The sequence below is a fragment of the Jatropha curcas genome, chromosome 4, assembly GCF_041381405.1.
Source record: "Jatropha curcas cultivar XTBG-Jc1 chromosome 4, XTBG_Jcur_1.0, whole genome shotgun sequence".
In the NCBI taxonomy this organism is placed as follows: Eukaryota; Viridiplantae; Streptophyta; class Magnoliopsida; order Malpighiales; family Euphorbiaceae; genus Jatropha; species Jatropha curcas.
This window is the reverse complement of record NC_143154.1, coordinates 2,024,787-2,032,305: the sequence shown is the minus strand read 5'-3', so window position 1 is coordinate 2,032,305 and position 7,519 is coordinate 2,024,787. Positions and strand designations below refer to the sequence as shown.

The 7,519-nt window shown below is 39.5% G+C and overlaps 1 non-coding gene and 1 pseudogene across 1 annotated transcript; one reads left to right on the top strand and one right to left on the bottom strand.

The window, feature by feature from the left end:
- The first annotated feature begins 203 nt into the window (after positions 1 to 203).
- LOC149496649 (uncharacterized) lies at positions 204 to 5,578 on the top strand (annotated as a pseudogene).
- Positions 789 to 895, bottom strand: LOC149496650 (small nucleolar RNA R71). The gene has a single exon (XR_016320728.1). It is a non-coding gene; the product is annotated as a small nucleolar RNA R71 (small nucleolar RNA).
- Positions 5,579 to 7,519: the final 1,941 nt, after the last annotated feature.

Here is a 7,519-nt window from a genome sequence, read left to right as displayed (position 1 = left end):
ATTTCAATATCTATTTTTAATTTTATTTTCAGTTCTGGTTTATTTTCGACAAAGCTAATCCCTAGGGTTCGACCCTTCTCACCATATTTATAAGTTTTATTTTGTAGGAGAGCAGGTTAATTATTTTTGGCGGATTCGACGCCCGTCAAATTTTGGCGCCGTTGCCGGGGATTAGTTAACTTTACTGTTTGTTGTCTTTTTGAATGACCAGGTCTGAAAATTTGCCAATATTATTTGATCCTGAGATAGAGAAAACAGCCCGCTCACTAAGGAGACAAGCGAAGGAGCGAAAGTGGGCCGGATCGATTTCCGGAACTGAACCGGAAAGTCCAGCAGCTGGTCACCTTGATTTTACAGCTGAAACCGAAGAAGAAAGTCTTGAGCAGGAAGAGATTCTTACAGAAATTGACCAAGAGGAAGTTATGGCCGAAAACCGCACTGTTCGAGAGCTACAGGCTGCCCCTGTAGAGCAGCAGCCTATGTGTATTACTTACCCGGAGTTGGAAGCGCCATTTGAGCTTAAATCGGGTCTTATTCATCAACTTCCGACTTTCCATGGAATGAAGACCGAAAACCCGCATAATCACTTGAAGGAATTCCATGGAGTTTGTTCTAGCATGAGACCGCAGGGGGTAACTGAAGAGCAAATTAAGTTGAGGGCATTCCCGTTCTCACTTAAAGATGCCGCTAAGGAGTGGTTGCTTAATCTACCTCCAGGTTCCATCACCACATGGCCTGATATGGCCCGAGCATTCTTGGACAAGTATTTTCCCGCTTCTAGGGCAGCCATCATACGAAGAGAAATTTGTGGGGTTAGACAAAAGGCTGGAGAGAGTCTTTATGACTATTGGGAGAGATTCAAGAAGTTATGTGCAGCCTGCCCGCAACATGGGATGTTTGAGCAGTCCCTAATACAGTACTTTTATGAAGGGATGCTTGACATGGAAAGGAAGATGGTTGATGCAGCTAGTGGGGGAGCACTTGTTAATAAGACTCCATTCGCAGCAAGAGAGATTATTTCCACTATGGCCGCCAATTAACAACAATTTGGCCAAGTTGAAGAACCCTCCAGGAAGCTATATCAGGTATGTGATTCTTCCATTCAGTCTCAACTGAACAAACTAACCTCTATTGTTAAATCTATTGCTACAGGGCAACCTGTGAAGAGAAGTGTGTGCGAGGTATGTTGCAGCGATCACCCAACTAACACATGTCCATCATGGTATGGTGATCAAGAGCAAGTTAACGCTATGGGAGGATATTCTGGGCAGCCCCAAAGACCGATGGGTAACACCTTCAATAATGCTTGGAAGAATCATCCTAATCTTAGCTATGGAAGCCACAACCAAAATTTCCAAGGATACCAACCAGCTAGACCACCTCCTCAACAAGCTCCTCCCCTAAAAATACCATTGGAAGATATTGTGAGGTCACTTGCCACTTCTCAACAAGAATTCCAGCAAGAAACGAGAAAGGGAATGCAGAATATGGAACAACAAATTAGTCAACTTGCGTCTTCCTTGAGTAGACTGGAAACACAAGGGAAGCTTCCTTCCCAAACGGTGGTAAACCCAAGGGAAAATGCAAGTGCGATCACTTTGAGGAGTGGTAAAGAGCTAAACACAGCAGCCCCTAAAAAAGGCAGCAGCAGTTCTAAGGAAGAAGCTGAAAAGGAGGTAGAAATTCACCGAAATGGGCCTTCCGAACAGGCTGAAGTACGGCAGCCCCAAACCTTTACTGTTCAACCTCCTTTTCCCGAGAGATTGGCTAAAACAAGGAAGGAAAGTGAAGAGAAAGACATTTTAGAGACCTTTCGCAAGGTGGAGGTGAATATTCCATTGTTGGATGCTATTAAGCAAATACCCAAGTACGCAAAGTTTCTCAAGGAACTTTGTACCAACAAAAGGAAGGTAGATAGTGTTGAGAAGGTGGAGATGGGTGAAGTTTGCTCCGCCATGATTCAAAGAAAGAGGCTCCCACCAAAGTGTAAAGATCGAGGTATGTTTGTTATTCCTTGTAAAATAGGCAATGTAGGGATTAAGAGATCTATGTGTGATTTAGGAGCTTCTATAAATGTCATGCCTTTATCTGTTTACTCATCTTTCAAGGGTTGTCCCTTGAAAGAAACGCGTATTATTATTCAATTAGCAGACAGGTCTATAGTGTATCCCGTGGGATTGCTAGAAGATGTTTTGGTTCAGGTTGGTGATTTAATTTTTCCAGCAGATTTTTATGTACTTAATATGGAGGATGATAAATCCTCGACTGTAGCTGATTTATTGCTTGGGAGACCTTTTCTCCGCACTGCAAGGACAAAAATTGATGCTTATGAAGGCACATTATCTATGGAGTTCGATGGTGAGAAAGTCGAATTTAATGTTTATGAGGCTATGAAGTACCCTAGTGATGTGTCTAGTATTTGTTCTATTGATGTAATTGATCCTTTAGCACAAGAAATGTTTGAATTAAATGCTGTTGACGAGCTTGATTTAGTGCTTTGCAGGAATATTAATATGGACAGTATTAAAGAGATTGAGGAAACCTTCTTAGTTAATGAAAATGTACAGGAAATTGTGTGCGAGATGGAGACAAATCAGCCCCTAACAAGTAGCCGCAGCCATATTGTTTTGCCTTCTCACCATGAGAAGCTTTTACCATCTGTTTTGCAGGCACCCAAGTTAGAGTTGAAATCGCTGCCCGACCACTTAAAATATGCATTTTTGGGGAATGGAGACACATTGCCTGTTATCATCTCCAGCAAACTTAGTGAGGTTGAAGAAGAGAGCTTGGTTCAAGTTCTTAGGGAGTATAAAGAGGCCATAGGATGGACAATAGCAGATATTAAAGGGTTGAGTCCATCAACTTGTATGCACAAGATTCTTCTAGAAGAAGGCAGCAAACCCACAAAAGAAGCTCAAAGGAGGTTGAATCCACCTATGATGGAGGTGGTGAAGAAGGAAATACTGAAGTTGTTAGATGCTGGTATGATTTACCCGATTTCTGACAGTAAATGGGTAAGCGCTGTACAGGTAGTGCCTAAGAAGACAGGAATTACTGTAGTGGAGAATGCTGAAGGAGAGTTGGTTCCTACAAGAGTTCAAAATGGGTGGAGGATGTGCATAGATTATAGGAAGTTAAAAGCAGCCACAAGAAAAGATCACTTCCCACTTCCATTTATTGACCAAATGTTGGAAAGATTAGCCGGTCGTTCTCATTATTGTTGTCTTGATGGTTTTTCAGGTTTCTTTCAAATACCAGTGGCACCCGAAGACCAAGAGAAGACGACTTTCACTTGCCCTTTTGGTACATTTACTTATCGACGGATGCCGTTCGGTCTTTGCAACGCACCAGCCACATTCCAAAGGTGTATGGTTAGTATATTTTTAGATTTTGTAGAGGAGATTATTGAGGTATTTATGGATGATTTTACTGTCTATGGTAATTGTTTTGATGAATGCTTAACTAACCTTACAAAAGTCTTAAAGAGGTGTATAGAATCAAACCTAGTGCTAAATTATGAAAAATGCCATTTTATGGTAGACCAAGGTTTGATTCTAGGACACATTGTTTCATCAAGAGGCATTGAGGTTGACAAAGCTAAAATTGATGTAATTAAATCCTTACCGTACCCTGCAAGTGTGCGGGAGATTCGTTCTTTCCTTGGCCATGCAGGTTTCTACAGACGCTTTATTAAGGATTTTTCAAAGATAGCTCAACCGCTTTGCAAGCTTTTGCAAAAAGATGTGTCTTTTGTGTTCGATGAGGAGTGTAGAAAAGCGTTTGATATGTTGAAGGAGAAGCTCATTTCTGCTCCAATAGTCCAACCACCAAATTGGAACTATCCTTTCGAGATTATGTGCGATGCGAGTAACTATGCTGTAGGGGCTGTTCTTGGACAGCGTATTGAGAAGAATCCTCATGTCATATACTATGCATCAAGAACACTGGACAATGCCCAATGCAACTACTCTACCACAGAGAAAGAGCTTTTGGCGATAGTGTTTGCTTTGGAAAAGTTCAGGTCGTATTTGTTAGGAACAAAGGTGATAGTTTTCTCTGACCATGCAGCATTGAGGTATTTGTTAAAGAAGAAGGATTCCAAGCCCCGTTTGATTCGTTGGATTCTTTTGCTTCAAGAGTTTGATATAGAGATAAGAGATAAAAAGGGGTCCGAGAATCTTGTTGCTGATCACCTTAGCCGGTTGATTTTGAATGAAAAGCCGTCACCATTGGACGATGATTTTCCGGATGAGCAACTCTTTAGCTTCCAAAAAGTTGTTCCATGGTATGCTGATATAGTGAATTATTTAGTTGCAAGTACTTTACCAGAAAACTTAACTAGAGCTGCAAAAGATAAAATCAAGAGAGATGCTAAGTATTTTGTTTGGGATGATCCATACTTGTGGAAGTTTTGTTCTGACTAGGTGATTAGAAGATGTGTTATGGATGTGGAAGTGCCATCCATTCTGAAATTCTGCCATTCATCAGCTTGTGGAGGTCATTTTGGTCCTCAACGAACAGCTCGCAAGATTCTGGAGTGTGGACTTTTCTGGCCATCAATGTTTAAAGACTCATACATTTATTGCAAATCTTGCGAAAATTGCCAGAAGACAGGTAATTTGAGTCGTAGAGATCAGATGCCCCTTACCTCTATTCTTATTTGTGAGATTTTTGATGTGTGGGGTATAGATTTTATGGGGCCATTCCCGTCATCATTCGGGAACAGCTACATATTGTTGGCAGTGGATTACGTGTCCAAATGGGTTGAAGCTAAGGCAACTCGGACTGATGATGCGAAGACAGTAGTGAATTTTGTCAAGAGCCATATTTTTTCTCGGTTTGGAATTCCAAGAGCAATTATAAGTGATCGAGGAACTCATTTCTGTAACAAGATTATGGAAAATCTGTTCAAGAAGTATGGTATTACGCATCGTGTCTCTACAGCCTACCACCCGCAGACAAGTGGACAAGCAGAAGTTTCGAATAGGGAAGTGAAGTCTATACTGGAAAAAACTGTGAGTCCTAATAGAAAAGATTGGAGTGTCAGGCTGGACGACGCTTTATGGGCTTATAGGACAGGTATAAGACATCGATAGGAATGTCACCTTATCGCTTAGTTTATGGCAAACCATGTCATTTGCCTGTCGAGTTGGAGCACCGCGCATTTTGGGCTATTCAGCGCTGCAATATGCAGTATGGTGAAGCTGGTGATAACCGAAAATTACAATTGCAAGAGCTTGAGGAAATTCGTAATGAAGCTTATGAAAGCTCCAGAATATACAAAGAGAAGACTAAGGCTTTCCATGATGGCATGATATCCAGGAAGAGCTTTGTAGTTGGTCAAAAAGTTCTATTATTTCATTCTAAACTCAAATTATTTCCTGGTAAGTTAAGGTCCAGATGGACTGGTCCATTTGTTGTTACTAATGTTTTTGCTCATGGTGCAGTGGAAATTCAAAGTCTAGAGACCAATAAAATTTTTAAGGTGAATGGGCATCGATTGAAACCATTTTATGAAGGTTTTGGAGCTACTCAATTGGAGAATTTGAGGCTCGAAGAGCCAAGGGAATATAGCTGATTAGCTCAAGAACGTCTAGCCGGAGACGTTAAAATCAAGCGCTTACTGGGAGGCAACCCAACATTTAGTTTCTGTTTCATTTTATTTTATATTTTTTTTTCTCTCTGAATTTTCATTATTATTTTTTTTCTTTATTTATTTATTTTTTTTTGAAAAAAAAAACAACAAAAAATTGCATGAACAGTGTCGTCCCTAACCTGGGGACACTGTGTTTTTCTGGGTTTAACTTCTATAGAGTTTTTAAATGGCATGGTTAAAGTTGTTTTATTTTCTATTTTTCTGTGTTCGTTGGGGTGAGTATAGGGCGTTTATTCATTTTAGCAACGAGGGTATATTTGACTTAGAGTTTTTTTTTTTTCTTTTTCTTTTATTCAGCTACTTTGTTATTATATTGGGTAAAAAAAAAATTAACAACTCCTTATATTTGTGCGGCAACTGTAAAGAAACAAAAGGGAAACAAAAGAGAGAATAAGAGAACCCAAACAGGGGCAGCAGGCGCAACAGGGGCAACAGGCGCTCTTTGGACGAAATCTGCGTTGGCTGAGAGTCTTGAACTATGGCAGGAGTTCTGAAGAACGGCGACAAGAATTTTGTCACTCCGATCGACGACCTAAAACCCAAACAGACTTTCTTTTCGTCCTTAGCCCAATCCTACGTCACTCTACAGCGCGATGCAAAAACCCAACAGCAGTGTCTTCCTTCCTCATCTGATTCCTCTCCGTGCCAACTTCAGCAACAGGTATTAATTTACTTCCTATTAGAATAGAAATCGTGATTTAAGATAGTGTCTGTGCTCCAATTTACTGCATTGTCATTGATTTCAATTGGGTTTTTTTTTTAGTTAATCAATTGTTGCTGAATTTGAATTAGGGAAGAACTTAGCTATATTATAGATTGTTGGCTGAAGCTATTTGAGCACATTATGATTTATGGGTTTTGTTGTTTCGCAAGTTTTTATTGGGTTTTATTGTTTAACTTTGCAATACTTGCTGAAGGGGAAGTTTTTATAATTTTCTTGCTTGTTGATAATTCGAATTTTGTTTAAATTGGAGTTGGAATTGATAACTGAGTGGAGTTCGATTGCTGAATATTATGAGTTGGGTTTAATTCTAGGCTTTTATTGACTAAATTCAGTGTTCAATGCGATTTGGGATCAATTTATTGGGTTTAAAATTAGTATTCTGAATATGAGCTCTTAAAACTTAGAATCTGTTGTCATTGTTTGAACTAAGTTTGCTTGCCTATTTTGCTATGTTGTTTTAATGCCATGTTCAGTATTGAGAGTAATAGGTACAACATCAAGCCCAATTGATTGAATTGCAGAAGTTGGTGGGATTAGAAATTTGCCATGTTCAGTATTAGAAATTTGATTGATAGTTGAGCAGAATTGTTTATTAAGTTGAACTGATTTTGCTTTGCTGGCTCTTTGCTTGGTTAACATCTTTGAGGTGATAGAAAGCTGAATAACATTTGCAGACTAACAACCATTTGGTTTGCATTTTGTTCTTTTGTTTTTCTTTTGGTTGTGTTTTTGTGTTTTCAGTTGCATTTCAGGATGAGCAAGAGCAATATTCTTAATGGCTAGAACAGGGCAGTTTCCTTCACAACAGGGCAGTTTCCTTCAACTTTACCTTTTATTTACATTTTAAGCCTTGAGTCCACATTGAGGACAATGTGTGGAGTAAGTGTGGGGAGGGGAATGTGACCATTTTTGCTGAATTTTTAATTTTATTGCTGAAACTGCTAATTTTGCTGGAATTTGTGCTTCAATTATGGATATATGCTACTGCCATGTGCATATTTGGTATGAAACTTGACCGGTTTTGACTGTTTTGTAAAAATGCTCCTAGAGTTTTTATTTACCACTTATCCCATGAATATTTTGAGTAAAATTTTTTATTTTTGAGCTGCATTTGGGATTACTCTGGGACTTAATTGTGT